Below are 23484 nucleotides of genomic sequence, written 5' to 3'. Positions count from 1 at the left end.
TAAGTAAATTCAAATTTTTTTCCATTTCCACACCTACTAAATAATACAGTCATACCACTCAACAAAATTCTAAACTTAAAATTTCAATTCATATACTATTACAATGATCTAAATTGTACAAAAATCTAAATACTCCAAATATCTCATGCAGAGAATTTTCAGTTTAACTTCTGATGAGTAAATATTCGAAAAGAAAAGTATGTAGTACCAAAGCCACCATGGCACCATCTCAAGCTCCAGAAGGATGCGGTCCTGATGATCCTGATGGTATAGCTTAGTAAAGTAGAACAGAAAAAAGAATTAATTCATTTTCGGAAGGTAATCGAGGGACAAACTTTAAAAAGAATTAATTTTTCTGTATATCACTAAGAACGTAGAAAATGAAGGTCTTTCTAGAAAACAACCATTTTCAATTTCTATTTTCTATTTTCTATTTTCTATTTTCTATTTTCTATTTTCTATTTTCTATTTCCCCTTCCTTTTCTTTTTCTTTGTTTCCTTTTACCAGCTAACATCTCATTGAAACAGAGAAAAAGGGTGGAATCCCAGCAGAGGGATATTTTTAGGGGGTAGGAATTCAAATACACAACAAAAACATTAAGTCCATACTCTTAACCGTATGCTTGCTAACATGCATTCCCCTCAATTTGGTTTTCTTTCTACGATCAAATCAAGAATTACTTCAATAGAACCAACAATCCTGAACAATAGTCCACAAAATCTATTTAAAGAATATTTTCTTATACAACAACCTTGCACATAATTGTTTGCTGGTTCCAGTTGGTAAAAGTGCGTTCGCATTCACTATATCAGATTAATAATTTCATGATGAATCTAAAAGAACCTGGTACAAGCTGCTTCAGAAAAGCATCAGTCCATAAAGAAAAATCCCATAAAAACTACAAGCCAATCGTGAGTAAAGACCAATTGCCCTTATCCATCCACCCCACATTAGTTTTATGCAGGAATAGTTTCAAGTTATATAGATTATCCCTGAATAAAATATAATTCGCATTTTTATTCTCGAGAAATATAATATTTGGTTCATTTTCTAAAGGTGAACAAAACCAACTTGAAAATCTGAAGATCAAACCTCAAACATATTGTGAGCAAACACAATGAAGCTGTGGCTCAAAGCTTTTAGGGTAAACTCTCTCCTTGGAAGGGTCTTGCACTGTTTGCTGATTTCCTTCTCAATGGCCGCCACATCCACACCATCCCCAGAAATTACCAGAACAACCTGACTGTTGGGACCATGTTCTGCCTGAAAGAGAGCAAAAACAATCATGTCAATCAAGCAGATGATAAGGCATTAAGAAGTTAGGATATGCAATAAGAACAAAGAATTGTCCTGCGTAGTAGAAAATTTTAGTCAAGATTATTTGAGTATCAAATGTCCTAACTAGAAAAGGCAGAATTGTTGGATCAATTGCCTCAGTCTTTCAATTTAAAACCCCGACCATGTGGAGTTAAAAAAATATTTAATAAAAGCATTATTACCTGAGATAGTAAATCGGCTGCTATGTGAACTGGATTAGCATATTTGTCCGCAATTACTAGACTTCCGATGGGCCGGCAGGCATGTCTATTGAAACCATGGCTTCACTATTCTGCATTTATGAAGAAAACTTAAGCTGGGGGTCCCTGAGTCCTAATCAATTCTATGAGAAGACTAAGTTTCATTGAAGTTTTATAGGTATTTGTCCAATTTCGAAAATTTCAGCATTTGCAGAGAATCATACTTGGAGAATCATTTTTGCAGCTGTAACATACTGATTTCCAGGACCAAAAATCTTCTCCACCTGCAAAAAGAAATTATCATTGGACATCCATCAACTAAATTCTACATGTAGAAGCTACAATACAAGTATGACGATCGATCTAAGATGTACTAAATGAACGCTACTGTTATCAATTTTTTCTGATCTCTATATGGTCCATATAGCACAATGTTAATTATCATTATGCAGTTCAAAGATAATACAACTTCTGCATCTCGATTATTTTTACTGCTTGCTATATGAAACTTACCCATTAACAATGAAATCATGTGGTAGTGCTTCTTTCCATTTGTGAAAAATGAACATTTGGGGGTAAGTGAACTTCAAAATGCAATGTGGATATAAAGGGAGTAACTTGGGTCGAAGAGAAAATGACTCGCTTCTTTTATCGGAAGTCAGATTACCTGCAATCTTGATGGTAAGGCTCCAACAGGATTAACTCAGACCCCTTTCATAAAATCATTACCCTGTTGCCAAATTGGAACAGGAAATCTTAATTTTCCGTTGAATTGTGTAGACAACTTTTAAACAAACAAATGAACTCCTTGGACAAATTTACCCTGGCAGAGTAACCCAAACATGTGTCAATAGCGGATTCAAGATCAGCACCTGTATGAACTGCCTGAAACATAAAATGTCAGCTCGGGAATAAGTGAATAACCTTACAAAATTGTATTGTTTTAGAAAATTAGAATTCCAACTTCGAAGACCAGCACAGAGCTTAGGCTTAGGGCGCTGGAGGCACAGAGCACAGTATAGGCTTTGTGCTTTTAGGAGACAAGGATAGCACTGCCTGTTGGAATCTCTAATGAGTATTTCAAAATACTTGTGTGTTGTTTAGTCCCACATTGGTGAACCACCACTAGCAAGTGAGGTATATGAGAAATTCTTCAAACATAAGGGCGTGCCCTTAGGGTACAAAGGCTTTTGTGTTAGGAGGGAGGACTCACCCAAAGCCACACGCGCGCCCGCCCCGCACCGAGCCGAGTCTTGTTCTTGTCGGGTTCGGGCTTGGGCTGATTGTCTAGTGGGTAGCTAGAGTTCTACTTCAAATTGGTTTTGTGAAACCGACTTGGAGAGGTGTCCTTCTCCATCTATGATAACCGATCATACCTCTATATAAACACTGCTGTGTTCATAGAGACAAATCATCATAGAACAGAGAGAGAGAGAACTCGTGTATACCGTGGTGCTGCTGCTGCCTCTATATCGAGCGAGACAAAAGTCGTGCTACTACTGCCTCTATACACCAGCAAATCCAATTCAAGAGAAAACCAGAAATCGTGAATACTCTATCAGCCTTCATCCCACTTCTCAGAAATAGAGATTCACACCTATTCTTCTTCTCTTCTTCCTGTTAGCCGCCAGAGAGAGTTATATTGCTGTTCTAGAGGGTAGTCTGTTCTAGTGCAAAGTCAGGCTACTGTTAACCATTGAATCCTGTGAGGAAGATGATGCCTTTGTTGCCTTTACGCACCATTGGAAGGGGAAATCTTTCCTTAGAGACGACTAATCCGCCTTGGTTATTACCTTTTATTACGTCCTTGTCTTCTATTGCTTTCTTTTATGCATACAACAATCTTAAGGAAAGAACACGATGTCTACACACTGTTGACACCACGCCGATCAAAGAAACCAATGCGAGTCATGGAAGTTGCCGTCTATAAGAGATCGCGACCTCTACTTGAATGCTCGCAACTTACCCAATGTGTCAAAGATTGAATCTTTCAACGGTTCACACTTCAAGCGATGGAGAGAAAGGGTGTTCACAGCCCTAGATGTACTCAACTATGCAAAGTATCTCATCGTCAAAGACACCCATGGAGGGTTCTAATGATTTGAAAGAAATCAAGTCATTATTTGGCTCAATGGGAATAAGGTATGTCGTCATGCTATTTTGAGTACCTTGTCTAATGAAATTTTTGATATTTATTGTTCAAATAAGAATGCACATGATATATGGGAGAGTTTGAACAAGAAATACATAATAGAGGATGCTGGTACTCAGAAATGTGCTATTGGGACTTTTCTAAAGTTCCATATGAGAGAGGATAGAGATGTAACGTCTCAAATCCATGATTTTCATGTGCTGATTAATGATTTGAAAACTGAGGGTATTAATTTACCCGAAACCTTTGTTGCTGGATGTTTGATTGAGAAACTCCCCGAGTCTTGGAAAACACTATAAAAATAGTATGAATCATAAGCATAAGCAGATGACTCTTGAGGATGTGATCATTCACATTCACATAGAGGAAAAGAACAAGACTCGGGATGAGGTGTTGTCTAAGGAATTCCATTCTAAAGCCAATATCATTGAAGGTAATCCCAGCAAATCTAACAAAACCTCTAAAAGCGGAATACAACAAAAAATAAAATTTCAAGGTCAAAGGCACTTCTTTCAAAAAGGAGTGGTAACCGGCAATGGAAATTGTTATGTTTTGTGGTAAACTGGACATAGGGCTTTTCGGTCTTGCATACAAAGAAAGACACTGATGATCCTCCCAATGCTAATCTAGTTGAGGGAGATGATATAGTTGCTGCTGTGGTGTCACAAGTGTTCATAGCCATTGGGAAGAGGAACTGGGTACTAGATTCTGGTGCCACCCGCCACTTCTGTGGTGATGTTGAAGCCTTCTCAGACTACATACTAGTGAAAGATGAAAAGGTCTATATGGGTGACTCTAGGTATGTTCCTGTTGAGGGAACTGGCAAGGTTCTTCTTTGAAGTTAACCGGGGAAAACCCTTTCACTTAGTAATGTTCTTCATGTTCCGAGATTCGTCGAATCGATTTCGTGTGTCCCTCTTGGGAAAAGTCGTCCAAGGTGACTTTTGAGAGTGACAAGTTTGTTCGACAAAGAATGAGGGTTTTGTTGGTAAAGGTTATTGTAATAATGTGGTGGTCTTTTCATGTTGAATGTACTTGACAACATTATTATTAATAAGAATGAATGCATACCTTACTTGCTTGACTCTTTTAATATATGGCATGGTAGACTAGGACATGTGAATGTTCAGTATATGAAAAGGATGAAAGTATGTGGTTTATTGTCTGATATTTCTGATTTTTCTAATGATAAATGTGAGATATGTGCTGAGAATAAAGCCACAAAGAAACCATGCAGAACTGTTTCTAGAGATAAAACTGGATTACTAACTCTTATTCATACGGATTTGGGTGAATTCAGAAGTACCATGTCTAGAGGGAGGAAGTTTTATTATATTACATTCATAGATGACTTCTCTAGGTACACCATGGTATATGTACTTAGAAACAAGCATGAGGTAGGTGAGATGTTTCTCAAGTACAAAGCTGAAGTTGAAAACCAGCTTAACTGTAAAATTAAAAGACTTTGGTCTGACAGGGGTGGAGAGTATGAGTCTAACCCCTTCCAGGACTTTTGTGACAAGAGTGGCATTATTCATGAGACTACTCCACCATACTCTCCTGAGTCTAATGGAGTAGCCGAACGCGGAAAAACAGAACACTAAAAGAGATGATGAATGCTATGCTCAGAAGTTCGAGCTTCCACGAACTTGTGGGGAAGCAATCCTATTTGCTTGCCATATCTGAGAATAGGATACCCAACAAGAAAACAGGGAATAAGACACCTTATGAGTTTTGGAAAGGTCATGTACCTAACGACATACTTAAAATGTGGGGTGTCTTGCTAAGGTTCTTGTGAGCGAACCTAAAAAGAGAAAATTGGGACCTAGAACTGTTGATTGTATGTTCATTGGTTATGCTCATAATAGTGCTGCATATAGATTTTTAGTAGTAAAATCAGATAATAACCTTGTCGATGCTAACATTATTATAGAGAGTAAAAATGTTGATTTCTTTGAGAATTTGTTTCCTTTGAAAATTGGCATTGAGAGGTTGGTTGCTCCTAGTCAACAACAATCAACATATCCTGAAATTTCTGAACAAGAAATTCGGAAGAGTAAAAGAGACAGAAAATCCACCAATTTTGGTGATGACTTTTACACATTTATTCTTGATGATGATCTTGTGATGTATAATGAGGCAATCAGTTCTCGAGATGCACCTTTCTGGAAGGATGCTATACGCTCAGAACTGGATTCGATTATAGCTAATCACACATGGGAGATAGTGGATCTACCTCCTAGGGCAAAACCTATATGTTACAAGTGGATCTTCAAAAAGAAATTGAAACTAGATGGTTCCATTGAGAAATACAAGGCTAGACTTGTAGTTAAGGGATTCTCCCAGAAAAAAGGCATTGACTATTTTGATACTTATGCTCCTGTAACTAGGATTTCTTCTATAAGAGTTTTAATGGCTCTAGCTGCTATTCATAATTTATTTATTCATCAAATGGATGTAAAAACTGTATTTTTGAATGGTGATCTTGATGAAGAAATATATATGATGCAGCCTGAGGGTACGATAGTACCAGGGAATGAGCATAAGGTATGCAAGTTAGTTAAGTCTTTATATGGGTTGAAACAAGCGCCAAAACAATGGCATGAAAAGTTTGACAGTGTCATGATGTCTAATGGATATCACATAAATGATGCTAATAAATGTATTTACTTTAAATCTTTTAATGTGAATACATATGTGATTATCTGTCTATATGTGGATGACATGTTAATCATGAGTCCTAGTCTTAATGTTGTGAGAAACACCAAGATGTTTTTATCCTCCCAATTTGAAATGAAGGATTTGGGAGAAGGCGATGTGATTCTTGGAATCAAAATCATCGAAAGCTTGATGATGGCTATACGCTTTCACAAGAGCATTATGTTGAGAAGTTTTTGAAGAAGTTTAACTTTTATGATAGTAAGCTTTGGTCGACACCTTATGAGGCAAATAGTGAACTTCAGGAAAAATGCTCAACATGGTGTCCTTCGATCTAGATATGCCCAAATTATTGGTAGTCTCATGTACTTGATGAATTGCACTAGACCGACATTGCTTATAAAGTTAGCGGGCTAAGCGGATACACTCATTGTCCTAGCCGGGGAACATTGGAGTGCCTTTAGAGACTAGCCAAGTACTTGAGAGGAACAATGAATTACGACATAAGGTTTAGACAAACTCCACCGTGATAGAGGGTTATTATGATGCTGTTGGATATCGATTCTCATGATATCAAGTCCACTAGTGTTTATATTTTCACTCTAGGTGGAGGTGCGATCGCTTGGAAATCTTTTAAGCGGACCTTAATAGCTCGTTCAACCATGGAGTCCGAGCTTATTGCTTTAGATAAAGCAAGTCTTTGAGGTGAGTGGCTTAGAAACCTCTTGGCAGATCTTCCTATTGGTACAAAACCGCCTCGGTATACCATGCATTGGATTTGTCGGGGCCATGAATAGCAAAGGCAAAAACAAATTGTATAATGGGAAAAGCGGGCATATTAAATGCGAGACTACGATCTATAAAGCAAATTTCTTTGGAATCTGGAGTTGTGGCTCTAGATTATGTGAGGTCGAGTTAAATTTGGTCGATCCTCGACGAATCACTTAACGGGGAGACAAGTGGTTGATACGTCGAGGGGATGGGACTTTTGCCTTAGATAGAGGGCTTACATCGACGGCAACCCCACCTATGTGATTGGAGATCCCATGAAGTAGGTTCAAAGGGAAAAACAAGTCACCTTGTCGCTCTGGTATGCTATTGTCTTTCTTTGAGACGTCCCACCCTATGACTAGATAGCATTTTTGTATACTTTGTATAACTTGAATAGCAATGAGAAAAGGATGAGTTATTTTACTCTTAATGGAATCCATAGTCCATTATTTTTATGAGATAGTGTATTCTAACTGCTATGTACACTTGATGGATATCCACCTACGTGAATGTAGAACTGGATCGGTTCTTATGAGTATTCAGGCAAGTACTCTAGAGCATTCACATAACACGAGCGTAAAGGGCCAAAAAAATAAATAACAGCAGAAACGGGCATATAATGAAAGAGCAATGTGGGTGCATGTCCTCTATTTTACTACAAGGGAATGTTGGTTCAAAGATTTTTTAATCCACCACTTTCACGTATTATAAGACATGTTACCCTATGACTGGTTCAAGCCCGAAAAGCACCCGTATCTTATGCATTGTTTTTTCGATTCTCTCTGGCATTTTGTTAACCCATTTCTTTTGTAATATCCTATTCCAAAATAGTGGGGGACTATTAGTATTTTGAAATAGTGGGGGATTGTTGAAATCTCTAATGAGTATTTCAAAATACTTGTGTGTTGTTTAGTCCCACATTGGTGAACCACCACTAGCAAGTGAGGTATATGAGAAATTCTTCCAACATAAGGGCGTGCCCTTAGGGTACAAAGACTTTTGTGTTAGGAGGGAGGACTCACCCAAAGCCCACACCCACTGGCGCCTTTTGCCCAACCGAACCGCCGAGTCTTGTTCTTGTTCTTGTCGGGTTCGAGCTTGGGCTGATTGTCTAGTGGGTAGTGGATTACCAATTGCCTAAACTTGGTTTTTGCTTTTGTAGCAAGTTTCGGCTAGCTAGAGTTCTACTTCGAATTGGTTTTGTGAAACCGACTTGGAGAGGTGTCCTTCTCCATCTATGATAACCGATCATACCTCTATATAAACACTGCTGTGTTCATAGAGAGAGATCATCACAGAACAGAGAGAGAGAGACGCCGAGAGAGAACTCGTGTATACCGTGGTGCTGCTGCTGCCTCTATATCGAGAGAGACAGAAGTCGTGCTACTGCTGCCTCTATACACCAGCAAATCCAATTCAAGAGAAAACCAGAAATCGTGAATACTCTATCAGCCTTCATCCCACTTCTCATAAACAGAGATTCACACCTATTCTTCTTCTCTTCTTCCTGTCAGCCGCCAGAGAGAGTTATATTGCTGTTCTAGAGGGTAGTCCGTTTTCTAGTGCAAAGTCGCCTCTTGTTAACCATTGAATCTGTGAGGGAAGGCATGCTTGTTGCCTTCTCGCACCATTGGAAGGGGCTTAAATCTTTCCTTAAGGACTGACCCTAATCAGCCTTGGTTATTACCTTTTATTACGTCCTTGTCTTCTATTGTTTTCTTTTATCTGCATACAACACTGCCCACATTAAAAGGTTGTCCCCTTTTGACTCTTGCCCCCTCATTTTTTTAAGCTGCATCGCTAGTTCGAAGACGATATATAAACGTAAATCGAGAAAAGCGGACATCCTTCATATTTCTTTAGTCACACTAAATCGATATTAGATTCAAAGACAAATACACTTTGAAGGAAGAAAAAAATTAAACAAAAGAATAAATACCAAAAACAGAAATTAGATGATACAACAAACCTGCTGTTTTACAGGTGATGAGAAAAACACTATCAAGAATCAAGACAACGCTCTCTTGCCGCAGTCTATATACAAAATAGTTTGTGTGTTTTCAGTATCTCCCAAAAGTAGATCTTAAACAAATGACAGGCTAGAAATGTATTAACAAGCTTAATTCGAGTCGTTAATTTTATTGGAGCATTGGAATTCAATTTCCAAATTTCGAGAAGCTCCAAAATTCCTAAACACAATATTAAATTCCTAAACACACACTAAAAGTTCAGCTAAAATTCATTAATTTTTTTTTCCAGAACCTAAAACTTACAATACAATAAACAACTGACAAAATGTGATAAGAGCCCAAAACTGTAGTTTTAACCTGTAACAGTCATACTTTTAGACCAATTATGTGAGTAATAATTAAGAGTTAAACGATTCGTGTTTTATGCATTTCAAGTTTCAAAGTCCATTATGTGCAGAAATGTGCCACTTTAGCGAGATAAAGGAGCAAAGGTCGGTTACTAAGGAGTTCCGTGATTAAAGGCCAAGATTCAAGAAGACAAAGCCTTCCTAAAGCCCGGTCAAAAGCTGAAAAGTCGACACGGGCGTAAACAAAGACACAAGTCGTGAGAACTTCCGAAGGCCGTATCTTTGGACTCAGACCTCGGAATGGGGCCTACCTTATGTCAAAACGACCGGCTCAGAAAGAGATTTCCAATGGTTTAAGCCTTGACCCAATCAGAGAAGCAAAAGTGGACGAAAAGTCTGTTGAAGCCAACTGCAGCTGAAGAGGCCTTTTTGGACTGAAAGAATTGGGTTTTGGGCCTGATTCTCTGGCCCAAAACTTAGTTCCAAGCCCATGCACGATTTTTTGATCTGAAAGTATAAAAACCAAAGCTTAGCTCTTTGTTAATGGTAGCTAGTTAGACCTAAATAATATAGATAATTCTAGATCTAGTTTCCAGTATTTTAATTAAGTTTTAGTTCCATTTTAAATTCTTGTTTTAGATTAAGTCTTTGAATCATTGTTCTTGATTGATTAGATAAATAAAATAGTTATTTTGTTAATTTCGATTTTTGTCATCTCAATTTATAGATCTAGTTTTAATTCTTGTTGATTATCATTTCGTAGTTTAAGTAGATTGAAACATTGTTAGTTAATTTAGTTAAGTTAGAATTTTAATATAATGAGTAGTTATAATTCAATGGGAAATGATGGTTTGATGACTCAAGGCTAAAACCTCCATTAGAGGGGTTGATGAAGCTTTGATGAAAACTTAGTGGTATAGTGTAGAAACATTGTAGAATCTATTCCACTCTAGAAGGTCGTGATTAAGCCAAGAGAATGGGTGGGACGACCTCACATGCTAGTTAGTATTTGGTAGAAATGCCATGAACACTAGGGATTAGAACTTCGAAATTCTTGCCGTAAGAACGTAAGAATCGAGATACAAGAATCTATGCTAGGTTATTAAGTTGGATTCGAGGTGGATTCAATTCCCCTCTAATCCTTTATCTAGATTAAAAAACAATCATATTTCCATAGTATTCGTAGTTTAAATTCAACATAATCAATTTCATATTGTATCGTAGTATAACACCCTTCGTAAAGCTCTCATTAGACTTAAGACCGACTAATTAGATTAGAAAACATTCCATGCTAGAGCACTAGGAGTGGAACGAATTTGTTACTCCACTCTATTTCGATAGAATTGAGAGTAGAAACTTTGATAAATATAGACACGCATAAATAGTTTTAGTTTACTTACGTTTTGAGTTCATCGTTTATTTCGTAGGTAGACTATTCATTTTTATCATTTATCAAATGGCGCCGCTGCCATCTTAGTTGCACTTTAGCATTGTTTTCATAGTAGAATTAGTCATTTTTAAGTGCCATTAAACCCACCCACCTTTGTTTGATTCATACTGTGGTTATCCGTTTCAGCGTTGAAAAATTCCGCGACAAAACTAAAACTACACGGAAGCGACCCACAGCCTATAAGGAGCGCTGCGCCTATAGTCACGGAACACGGCGCGACCAGCCCTCACACCGGCGCGACCAGCCCTCATACCAGCGAGCGACCAGCTAAGTTCTTGGAACGGAGGGACGGCCGCGTCCGCTATCGGCGCACTGCGCTCTAAGCAAAATTTTCGGATTTCTACAGGTTTGTTTGAACCGATTTTTAAGTTTTTGGTGTTCTAACTTGTTATTTACACGAACAGCGTAAACAAGGCGCTATTCATAATAAAGCGAAGCAAGAACGTTATCAGGTATTCCTTTCTTCCATACCTCGCATCTCCGGTTAGAGGTTCATACTAATATATCAAGATTGTTTGGATTGTTGTCGTGTTTAGACTTAGACTTGCATGAGATTAAGGTGCGGTGGGAGAAAAACACCGAGCGTAATTAACCCGTCAGCGTCAACAAACAAATCTATCGAGTATACCAATCACTACACCTCTAGCTACTATTCCACCAACCCCGGACATAATGGTGAAGAAGAAGAGACTCCTCTCCAGACTTTTACAAAGCCTTGGCGATAGCCCTAAATCTTGCATCGTTCTAGCGGACCCGGTGGGGATTTTCAAATTCCCCAAACATATTTAATTTGTTACCCGTTTTCCATGGTTTAGACTATGAAAAACCTTATCACACATCGTAGGATTGAACAAGTCCTTACAACATTCCATCATCCCTACGGTTGGTGCGGAACAAATTAAAGCGAGGGTATTCCCTTTCACCTTAGCCCGATAAAGGCGTCTTGGTTAGTTGCCCAAGTGCCTAACTCTAGAGACTCATGGGCTAAACTTGTTCAATTTGTTTATGGAACATTTTTTACCCCTAAAGACGGATGAGATGCTTTCCAAGATTCATTTTTTCCGACAAAATCCTCATGAATCGTTTTTACGGAAGCTTGGAATTGTTTCACCGATCGCTTATTGAGTGTCCACACCATAACCTAGCAAAAGACCGTTAGTTCGTGCCTTTTTCAAAGGACTTCAACATCACCATAAAGAAGTCCTTGACATAATGAATGGGGGTAGTTTCCTAAGTAAAGGAGCCTCGGAGGCTTACAAATTTTTAGAAGATCAAACTAAACGTAATAACAATTGGGGGTAGTGATATATCCCCGCTCTGTTAGTTCTTCTTCAACAGATTAAGGCGCGGTATGTTTGAGATGAAACCCGATCTAGAACTTAAAAATTTAATCGTATCTCTAACTAAAAAGGTTGAGGCTATTTCTGTGCAACAAAAGCCTATCCCCGTCATGAATGTTAACTCCAACCCATGTAATGTCTGTTTGAGTCCCGAGCACCACGACTCTATTGTCCTCTAAGCCTATGAACAACAACAATTAGAGCAAGATAATGTTTACTCCATTAATAACTATCCTATTCCTAATGCCCCATGGAGACAACATCCGACTTTTAGTTGGCGAAACAATTAACAAGTTTCACCTTCGTGGTCTAATAACCAAAATGTTAGGCAAGCAAACAACTATAATCAAGCTCCACCTAGGCAAGGCCGGGGACTAAGTCGGGGAAATTATAATAATTATAACAACCAAGCATAAACCACGACAAGGTTTTAGCACAAGGTCGGGGTAATTATAATAGTTATAATACCAATAGAGGTATCGTTAGGTTAACAATAGTAACTATCACAACCCACCCATAAATAATCAACGTGAGATAGTTCGGTCGCACCACCTGCGTGACTACTACACAATCACATCCGGATCGTAGAGGCGCCTTTATCTGAGTTACCCAACAACTTCTCCAATCAATGACTCAATCAAACCAACAGATCTTACAATCCATAAATCGGGGCATATCTGGCGGTTAGCCCAAGAGAAAGCCCAACCAAAAGCGTGTTTCGGGACAAGCCATACCCAACCCTAAAACAACAAACACGACCTTTGAGGTAAGCGGTAATACTAGTGCGGAAGCGAAATAGTAGGTGACTGAATGCCATCACCACTCTCCGGATTCGGAAAAGTGGTTGATAACAAAGTAACTATGCCTATAGTTACCCCATCGATACTCCCTACACCGGATATCGAACTAGATACCGAAGTAAAAACTGAAGACCCTACCACTGTAGAGGTACCAGTTAAACAACAAACTAAGAAACAGAAAGCCAAGGTAACACATCAAGTCGAGCCATACGCTAAATATAGAGCAAAACCACCATTCCCTCAGAAGTTAGCCATGCTAACCAGGGATACAAACTTTGAGGAGATTAGGAGCGTTTTCAAGAATCTAACGATAAACCTTCCTTTTCACCGAAGCTATTAAAAGCTCCCCTAACCACGCTAAGTTTCTTAAAGAGTTGTGTACTACTAGGCGTAAGACCAACATACCTAAAGGCGCCTTTTTAAGCTGAGCGGTTCCAACTTTATCGAAAATAATGGAATCATTAAGTACAAGGACCCTGGTCGTCCTACTGTAAAATGCACCTTAGGAGATTCCTACACGACGACCGCTTTATTAGACCTAGGGGCGAGTGTTAACTTACTCCCGTATTACTTGTATAAACAAATAGGTCTATAGAAAATGCAACCTACAAAAATAACGTTGCAATTAGCGGACAGGTCAATTAAGTATCCTAAGGGTGTAGTGGAAAACATGCTTGTTAAGGTTCAGGATTTTTACTATCCTGCTGATTTTGTTATCCTCGATCTGAGAAGTCGCCAACGACTCTGTACCGATCATCTTAGAAGCCCCTTCTTAGCAACCGCCAACGACTTATAAATTGCGCGATGGTAAGATGTCCTTATCTTTTGGCCATCTTACGGTTGAGGTAAATGTTTTAAAATGATGAAATAATTACCGATTTGTCTATAGATGGGGAGGTTAGCATGATCGAGAGCTTAGCTCAAGATTATTTTAACAACACGTTTCACGAAAACAATATGTACAAATTCCTTTCTTTTGGAACTTCATATTTTGTAAATGACTCCTACTTAGAGGAAGTCAACACCATCCTTGAGTCCACACCAATTGTAGACACCGGGTTGCTCCACATATTAAGTATGAAGACTTGCTACCTAAGCAAGTATTCATTATGCAAAATGAGGACCCCGAATTTAAACATCTATTGATTTTCCTTCCACCCCGGTCTTAAACCCCTTCCCCGAGTTAAAATATATTCAACTTGATCCGGATGGTAGTCATCCGGTAATTATATCTTCTCGTTATCTAAGAATGAAGAGACCGCGTTTAATCCGGGTGATTAGGGAACATCGGTCTGCGCGATTGGTTGGTCCCTAGCCGACATTAAGGGAATTGACCCTAATATTTGCACTCATCGTATCCATTTGGAGGATAAGCGAAGACTTCTCGCGAACCTCGGCGTCGCTTGAACCCGACCATGAAAGAGGTGGTTAGGGAAGAAGTCTTACGATTACTTTCGATCGCGGGTATCATATACCCAATCTCGATAGCGAATGGGTAAGCCCCATTCATGTAGTTCCTAAGAAATCGGGGAGTTACCATGTGCGTAGCGGGAAGGGTGACTATGTTGTCACACAAGGCCCTATGAAATGGAGGATTTGTATTGATTCTGAGGCGTTTAAATGCTATGACACGAAAGGATCACTTCCCCTTACCTTTTATAGATCAAATGCTTCGAGCGCCTGGCTGGTCATGCTTTTATTGTTTTACGGATGGCTACTCGGGCTATTTTTAGATTATTATTGATATTGATGACCAAGAAAAGACTACCTTCATATGTCCCTTTGGGCGTATGCCTATAAGCGAATGCCTTTTGGCCTTTGTAATGCTCCTGGAACCTTCGGTGTATATGCTTCATATATTTAGTGACATGGTAGAGCTTTATGGAAGTTTTCATGGATGATTTTTTCTATCTATGGAGACTCCTTCATTTGTTTGTCTAACTTTGTCTAAGGTTTTGACACGGTGTGAAGAAAAGAGCCTCGTTTTAAACTGGGAAAAGTGTCATTTCATGGTGAAAAAGGGCATAGTACTAGGTCACATTGTATCTAGTGATGGCATCGAAGTAGATAAGGCCAAACTAGATAAGATAGCGACTCTACCTAAACCGCAATTTGTCCGTGATATTAGAGCCTTTCTAGGCCATGCAGGTTTTATAGGCGGTTTATTAAAAACTTTTTCGAAAATAGCTAGGCCGTTAACTAATCTGCTTTTTGAAGGATGCAATCTTTGATTTTAATTTTAAGCGTAAAGCGGGCTTTTGAAACTTTAAAAGCCGCCTCTAACCTCTACACCAATTATACAACCTCCCAATTGGTCTAAACCTTTCGAACTCATGTGTGATGCTAGTGATTATGCGGTTAGTGCGATCTTGGGACAAAAACTAGATAATAAGTCCTTTGTTATTTATTATGCTAGTAAAACCTTAAACGATGCTCAACGGAATTATTCAACTAGAAAAAGAATTCTTAGCTGTCATTTATGCTTTAGATAAGTTTTGTCCTTATTTGGTTGGTTCTAAAACTTTAGTTTACACGGACCATGCGACCGCTTAAGTACCTTCTTGCAAAGAAGGATGCTAGGTGAGAGATTAATCCGATGGATCCTTCTCCGCAAGAGTTCATATTAGAAATAAAAGGACAAAAAGAGGGGTAAAAAGCGTAGTTGCCGACCACTTATCTAGACTCACAAACGACGATCAGAGTGATTCTGAGTCCATACCATACTCTTTTCATGATGAGCATCTGTATGCGATTTTTTCAGCACCATGGTATGCTGACATTGTAAATTATTTAGCGGCTGATGTTATGCCTTATAATTGGTCAAGAAATGAAGCGTAAGAAGTTCTTGGCCGGAGTTAAGTTATACTCTTTGGGATGAGCCATACCTTTTTAAGTATTGTGCGGATCAGATTATTCGTCGTCGTTGTATTCCCGAGTGGGAATACAATGAAGTTCTATCATTCTGCCATGACAAAGAGTGTGGTGGCCATTTTAGTGGGATGAAAACAGCCGCTAAAGTGCTTCAATGTGGTTTTATTGGCCTACCCTTTTTAAGGATGCCCAAGTGCATTGCAAGGCGTGTATTCGTTGCCAACAACTCGGGGCGAATCACTGGCGTAATATGATGCCATTAAATCCAATCTTGATAGTAGAAATCTTTGACGTTTGGGGCATTGATTTCATGGGTCCTTTCCCTGTTTCCCACGGTTTCATTTATATTCTAGTTGTAGGTGGACTGGACTACGTGTCTAAATGGATAGAGGCCCTAGCTTGTCGTAGCAATGACCATAAGACCGTTGTATTTTTATTAAAGAATATATTTTTACGTCGGTTTGGCATTCCTAAAGCCATCATTAGTGATGGTGGAACACATTTTGCAACAGAGTTGTTGCATCCCTAGTGAAAAAGTATGGAGTTACACACAAAGTAGCAACTCCGTATCATCCACAAACTAGCGGACAAGTAGAAGTTTCTAATAGGAAATCAAAAAGATTTTAGAAACAATTGTAAACCCCGATAGGAAAAAGGCTGGTTGAAGCGTCTATCGGATGCCTTATGGTATATAGAACTGCTTTCAAAACTCCTATAGGTATGTCTCCCTTTAGACTTGTATTTGGGAAACCATGTCATTTGCCGTTGAATTAGAGCACCGTGCTTTGTGGGCTATAAAAGCCTTAACTTCAATATTGATGAGGCGGGTGTCAAACTTGAAGTTGCAATTGAATGAGCTTGAAGAAATCCGTGGCGATTCTTACGATCTCATAAAGGATTATAAAGCTAACATGAAGCGTGTTCATGATAAACAAATCTTAGCGCCAAAGAGTTTGTAGTCGGTCAAAAGGTCTTGCTTTACAACTCCCCGCCTACATATTTTCCCGGAAAACTAAAAACCCGTTGGTCGGCCCTTTTTCAGTTCTTGAAGTCACCCCCTACGGGGCAATCACCTTGGTAAATCCAAATGACAACAAAGACGTTTCAAGTTAATGGTCAACGGTTAAAACATTTTCACGAACTTACGTCCCACGATGTAGAGGAAGTCCTTTTACAAGACCATCTATGAGGATTGACCTTTGTCATTGGTGTACTTCCTTTCACTTCCATATAGTGGTAAGTGCACCATTCAGTAACGGGCCCTCCCTATGGAGTGTGTGGCTGTAAAGTACCGGATCCTAAGTCCACGATTAACATAATTCACGTTTTCCACTTTTGCATGTTTTTCGGTTTTGAGTCATGTTCCTCTAAGGGATGAATTATGTATTTATTGTTTTCGTTTATCTTATAATAAACTAATAAAAAATATATATATATATATATATATATATATATATATATATATATATATATATATATATATAATAATAAAAAAAAATAATAAATAAAATACATAATAATAAAAAAATTCTTAATCATAAAAATAGCAATCCAACAAGTCTTGGGAATCTGACTTTAAACGACCCGCATTAGAACAAATTTTGTGTTTAAAAATTTGTTTGGGGTTGGGCAATCGGTCTCTCCATCTGGATTGCTCGAACTTGCCGTTTGTGTTGCTTAGGCCCATTACTTGTAGTTCAATTGGGTTGACGTAATCTTAACTTAGATTTTCTTCGTTCGCATAACTTACGTCACACACACACACTTAGAGGCGTTTTTCCACCCTTTTATACGTCACCCATGGTTGGAATTGAGTGTTTTATGGATCATTGGATTGGAAATTCTCTACTGATCATTTTCATAACTCATTCGCCAAAATCGGGCCGATGCGAAGCGGCAAATTGAGTTTGAAATTGCGAAAAATTAGAAAATTTCGAATTCATCTTGGGCTTGGGCCCAAAACCGCGTTTGACGCTTGTCGTCCTCCTTCCTTCCCAAAACAAACGCGACGGTTTCCTTCTTTTTCGTCAATCCCGGCGGTTATCAAGGTAAAACAAACCTTGAACACCAAAAAAAAAAAAAATAGAGAGAAGAAAACCTAACTACACCTACACCAACATAATCAAATCCAACTAAAATCTTCTTTAACCATTAATACCACCACCCCAAACTCCAAAACCGCCACCAATCCAAGTAACCACCGCCACCACCGTTGTTTTAGTTGTTTTTCTTCAATCTCGCCTCCCCCACAGTCTATAAAACCATTAGTTGTCTCAGAAACTTTAATGTCGCTCTGACGAAGAATTTTGCCGAGCACGCTTTGAAGTCCGATCAAACTTCCGGCGCCATTTTACGACGCGGAGATGATTAGGAGGCATTGGAACGGACTGTGGTACTTGACTGAGGAGTTCTATCACCATGATTTGGTAGAACAATTTTATAAGAAGCGAGAATTTTGAGGGGATAGGATTTTCATAAAGGTAGCGAGGCGAGGAGGGAAAGTAAAGACGGTTGTTGGTGAATCTGTTAGGAATTACGGCTTTGAAAGCAACACAGTAGCGACAATTTAGGAATCCGGTATATTTGGAGTTCTGCTTTGATGAAGGATACTGTCGTGGAGGGTGAATACAATCCGACATCTCATTGCGTCCGCCAGTCAACCCTGAGAACCAATCAACTGGCTGTAGCTCAGTGGATTGGTAGGAACGTCCTCGGGAAAGACAAAGTCAGTGATATCGGCCTGCAATGTCTACACGTTCTCTGGATTTTGCAAACAAATAAGTATAATTTCTGCATCATTGATTTAATGTTTAATGTGATTTGAGGAGTGGGGAAGAGCTTGGCGCCTCTTCCCGTATTGATCACTAAGATCATGCTCTCCTTTAGAGCTGTCGCAAGATCTACTCCTATTAAGATCAAATTGCATTCTAATGCAAGTATCTATACGGATTGCATCTAAGAGACTTGGCCGTTGTCTGAAGAAAAAATAGATGAGTCGGAGGATGAAAGGGAGGATATGACATGTCTGGATGACGATGCATTAGATAAATGTAGTTCTAATTTAGAACGCATGCAAGTATTGCAAACTGCCTTGCGTTGCATTTATGGTATTTGTGAAGATATCCGAGATAGACAGATTGTAATTTGAAAGAAGCAAACGAACCTTCAGACGAGACTTGAAATGCTCGAAGGGGTTCAGGACGATATCTTGTCTAACATGGAGACTATCCACCAGCATCAACAAGCCCAGTATGCAGTACTTTGGACTGAGATGGAAGCACAACGCTTGTTCCGAATAAAGATATTACGACGCATGCCACCAGTGGAGGAATCGGTTTCAGCCGAGTCCGACAGGCATGAGCGTCGTCGCCGAAGGACAGATGGTTCAAGCCATTCTCCATCCCAGGGCCAATCTCCATCCCAGGGCCAATCTCCATCACACAACTAGGTGTTCACCATCAGTTGTGTTCGCTGTTATTTCATAGTTTTGATTGTTTTATTAGTTGAATTTTAATTAAGTAGTTAAATTTAAATATTAATGTGTTTGTTTTATGTTGTTTGGATTTAAATTTTATATTTAATATAATTGGTTAATTTCTAGTACTGCTTGTTTTTATCATTAATCCCACCTTCCCGACTTGTTTGGGGGTGGTAATATTTATACCGAGCATAATTCGTTATATGATCATCCATGATAAAGTAGTCTTGAAGGAAAGGTTGATAATTTGGCGATATCGGCATATCTATGATTTGTGTGGTGGTAGCATGAAATGTAGGAGAGTTTAGAAGTTACTATTCTAAATCCATTATGAAAGATACCAGGATTTTTAGAAAATCACGAAAATGGTTTGTTTCCGTTTTCGGGTTTGGAATTTTTCTATTTCCGGAAATTGCCTTAACACAATTTGGGAACTTGCCAATTCATTTTGGAAGCTCAAAACCTATTTAAACTCCCTTCATTCTACACTAACAAACCACACTACACCCCACCATCATCCCGCACCTTTCACTCCAAGCTTTTCCTTCATTTTCTTCCAAATTTCTGTTTCACGCGACGCCGGGCGCGCCTGCTCGTCGAGCGCGGCCTGCGCCCCGTACACTTTCCCAAATTTTAGCGACGCGACCGCCCTCTCCTTGACCCAAAACACTTGTAAATTCTACAACCCACAGTGAGCGACGCGCTTCTCTATGTAAGCGCCCGCATACGCGCCTTCTTAACGCGGAAAATTCCAATTTTCAGAGGGTCAGTCCAGGATTTTTTGGAACTGTTCAAAGAGTAGTTAAGATGACATCTCCTATAGTCATACCTGAACAGTCTTTCGAAGATGTGTTGGGCACCGAGACCTATGGACATTGGTTCCGACATAGGATCCTGCAGTTAGGATGGTGTCATCTACTGGTGATGACGATTCATATTCACCACAGCTTACTACTTATTTCTACGACCATATTAAATTCTATTGTAATCAGGATGGAGAACAAGAATTCTCCGTCGTAGTCGAAGACACGACACATCAATTCGATAAAAATGTGGTCGCTTTAGTTTCAGGATTACCAATACCTGATCCTGTTCACACATGGGCATATATGACCGATAATGCATATCTTTATGATTATACATATTTCCATGAGTATTATGGGGGAGGGTATTTCGATTAATGGACTAGGGGCGATATAGCATTGCCCTTGGTAGCCTTTCCCTAAACGTAGGCACCACCATATTATTCATCCTGATGAATATTTTGGGGGAATGGCAGTTCATTTCTGCAAACAGTACTGCTGGTGACATTTTCCTCGCTTTAGCTGAGGGACGTCGCCGATATGACATTCCCCGAGTTTTAGTCGCTAGTCTTAAGAGAGCCCAAACCATGAGGTGTAAGTATCTTCTTATGCCTGTGTTGGTAAGGCGCATCATGCGTAGTTGTTTACTTGTATTCTGTGCACAATTCACAGATTGGAAAAGGGTTGAAGTCATGAGACCCACCAATTGAGTGGTTCTCATTCGCGAATAATGACTTGGCGGGATGGCGGGTGCAGCCTCAATTGGTAAGCCCGTACATCCCATCGGACATAATAACACTTAACAAAGGTTAGCATTAGTAGATGATAAATGGCGGCAAGCTTGGCAAGTTATAATGGGTGGCAAGATCTTGAAGGAACCTCATCTCTTTAATGAGGAGGAGGACGTTTAAAGCGGGGAGATAAGGTAAGTTTTAGTTTTGTTATTATGCGCTTATGTCCCAAGCATATTTAATTCGGTTAACCCCATAATGGGTGGAACTCTTATAGAGTTCGTCGGTTTTATTTCCTATATTAGTGCGTTCTAACTTGTTTTTTGCGGATGTTCTGAATTTCACACGTTTCAATGGTATTTTTCCTACCCTCTTTATTTACAATACTTTGAGGACAAAGCATGCTTCTTGTTTGGGGGCATAGAAACACGGTAATTAAGGCATCTGTTAGGATATAAATATGTATAATATGCATTGTTTTCTAGTTAAAGTTTCAAAAATTTTCAAAATATAAATAAATAAGTTTATGCTATACACTTAGGAATATTGGTATTGCTTTCTTTCTCTATGCTCTTAACAATCTAGAAGTCTCACGTAGCTTTTGCATCAGAATAATTGTTAGAAACTTAGGTTAATATGTAGGTAATAATCTTTGCATCTATCTATAAATATATTACATGAGTATCTATGATTGTTAGCGAGAAGTTTACGAAATCTAGGCTAGAGTACTTATTCTACAAATCTGTGAGAATATAGCCTAAAGCCTTATATGAGCTTTAAACATTTGAGAAATGACACAAGGGAGAAGTAAAATCCGGATAGAGAAATCACACGTCCACTTGCTTGATCACTATGCCATATCCTAAGCGAGAATTTATGCCCTCTTTGGATTGATATAGCCGAAATTCAAACCTATGAATTATTTTCCGCTAATTAAGCCCCTCGAGCCTTTCTTTAGCCTTTCATAACCCACAAATCCTTTACCCTGTTACAAAAACAAAACAAAATAAAAAAAATCAACCTACCCAATCTAGAATAAGTCTGAGAATAGAATGAGAAAAAAAAAAAAAAAAAAAAAAAAAAAAGAAGAGAGAAAAACCGGTGTAAACAAAAGTTAGTTAATTGCTTCAGAAAATAAAGAAAAAAAGTTCCCATCCAAAGAAAAGAAAAATAAAAATAGAAATAAAATAAAAACTCCAAAAAAATTGAATAAAAGGAGTCAAAAGCCAAAGAAAAAGAAAAAAAAAATATGGCTAAAGATGGAAACAAAGTATAGAAGCAAAAGTAAATAATAAGGTTTTATCTAAGTTACATAATATGAAGACTCTACTATCTCAGACTTGTCCTTTTAAATATCCATTTCCTTTCTTCTTAAACCATCTCCTAATCCCCGCAACACCTAATAAAGACCTCTAGCTCAATTAGGAATAGGTTAGTGTGATAGTAAGTGGCAGATGTGTTTGATCGACTCCGGCTTCCTTGTTGTCATTGAGATTGTAAGGTAAAGTGTGCCCACCGCATGACCTTCGGAGTAGCAAAACTTGAGCGGAAAAATCAGAGTGGTTTTCGCCTTGACAATTATGTGAGGACCTACTTAAGGACGCTTATTCGAAGTTTTGAAAACTAACACGCTAGGCATTTCATAGTATTACTCATAGTATTTATATTTGTATCATAGATGATTGATTATTATGCATATATTAGCTTAGGTTTTGACTTGGTTATTCTTATTCATTTGCTAGTGAGATGTATAGATAGTTGGGACATGAATGAGGAAACAATAGTTTTATTTCTTAGTCGTTGTAGTATAGATGAAGTTTGTGAGTACCTTCATCTGGAAAACTCTCACGAGGTTATAACTCGCCCACTAGGGAATTCCTAGTGGTTTAAGGCCTTGTTGATATGGTCAATGCAATCGCGACTCGAAACGAGAGTAGATAAAACTCCATTTTGGTCACTTATTCTAATTTCTCATCTTTGCTTGAGGACAAGCAAAACGATGTTTGGGGGTGGTTTGATAAGAGCCCAAAACTGTAGTTTTAACCCCCAGAATGATCATACTTTTAGACCAATTATGTGAGTAATAATTAAGAGTTAACACGACACGTGTTTTTATGCATTTCAGGTTTCAAAGTCCATTATGTGCAGAAATGTGCCACTTTAGCGAGATAAAGGAGCAAAGGTCGGTTACTAAGGAGTTCCGTGATTAAAGGCCAAGATTCAAGAAGACAAAGCCTTCCTAAAGCCCGGTCAAAACCTGAAAAGTCGACACGGGCAGAAACAACACACAAGTTAGCAGAACTTCCGAAGGCTGTATCTTTGGACTCAGACCTCGGAATGGGGCCTACCTTATGTCAAAACGACCGGCTCAGAAAGAGCTTTCCAATAGTCTAAGCCTTGACCCAATCAGAGGAGCAGAAGTGGACAAAAAGTCTGTTGAAGCCAACTGCAGCTGAAGAGGCCTTTTTGGACTGAAAGAATTGGGTTTTGGGCCTGATTCTCTGGCCCAAAACATGGCTCCAAGCCCATGCACGATTTTTGGATCTGAAAGTATAAAAACCAAAGCTTAGCCCTTTGTTAATGGTAGCTAGTTAG

The 23484-nt window shown here is 38.8% G+C and overlaps 1 long non-coding RNA gene across 6 annotated transcripts; it reads right to left on the bottom strand.

The window, feature by feature from the left end:
* On the bottom strand, positions 1–9234 carry LOC147504957 (uncharacterized). Of its 6 annotated transcripts, none has more exons than XR_015220496.1 (7): positions 9069–9234; positions 2341–2403; positions 2032–2248; positions 1743–1802; positions 1501–1610; positions 1094–1264; positions 1–273 (listed from the first exon to the last, which is right to left on the bottom strand). It is a non-coding gene; the product is annotated as an uncharacterized LOC147504957 (long non-coding RNA). The 6 variants fall into 6 exon arrangements; XR_015220497.1 differs by having other exon boundaries at positions 2341–2399; XR_015220499.1 differs by having other exon boundaries at positions 2186–2248; positions 9069–9222.
* Between the last annotated feature and the right edge of the window lie 14250 nt (positions 9235–23484).

The sequence above is a fragment of the Coptis chinensis genome, chromosome 4 (genome assembly GCF_015680905.1).
Source record: "Coptis chinensis isolate HL-2020 chromosome 4, ASM1568090v1, whole genome shotgun sequence".
In the NCBI taxonomy this organism is placed as follows: domain Eukaryota; kingdom Viridiplantae; phylum Streptophyta; class Magnoliopsida; order Ranunculales; family Ranunculaceae; genus Coptis; species Coptis chinensis.
This window is presented reverse-complemented; position numbering and strand designations above follow the sequence as displayed.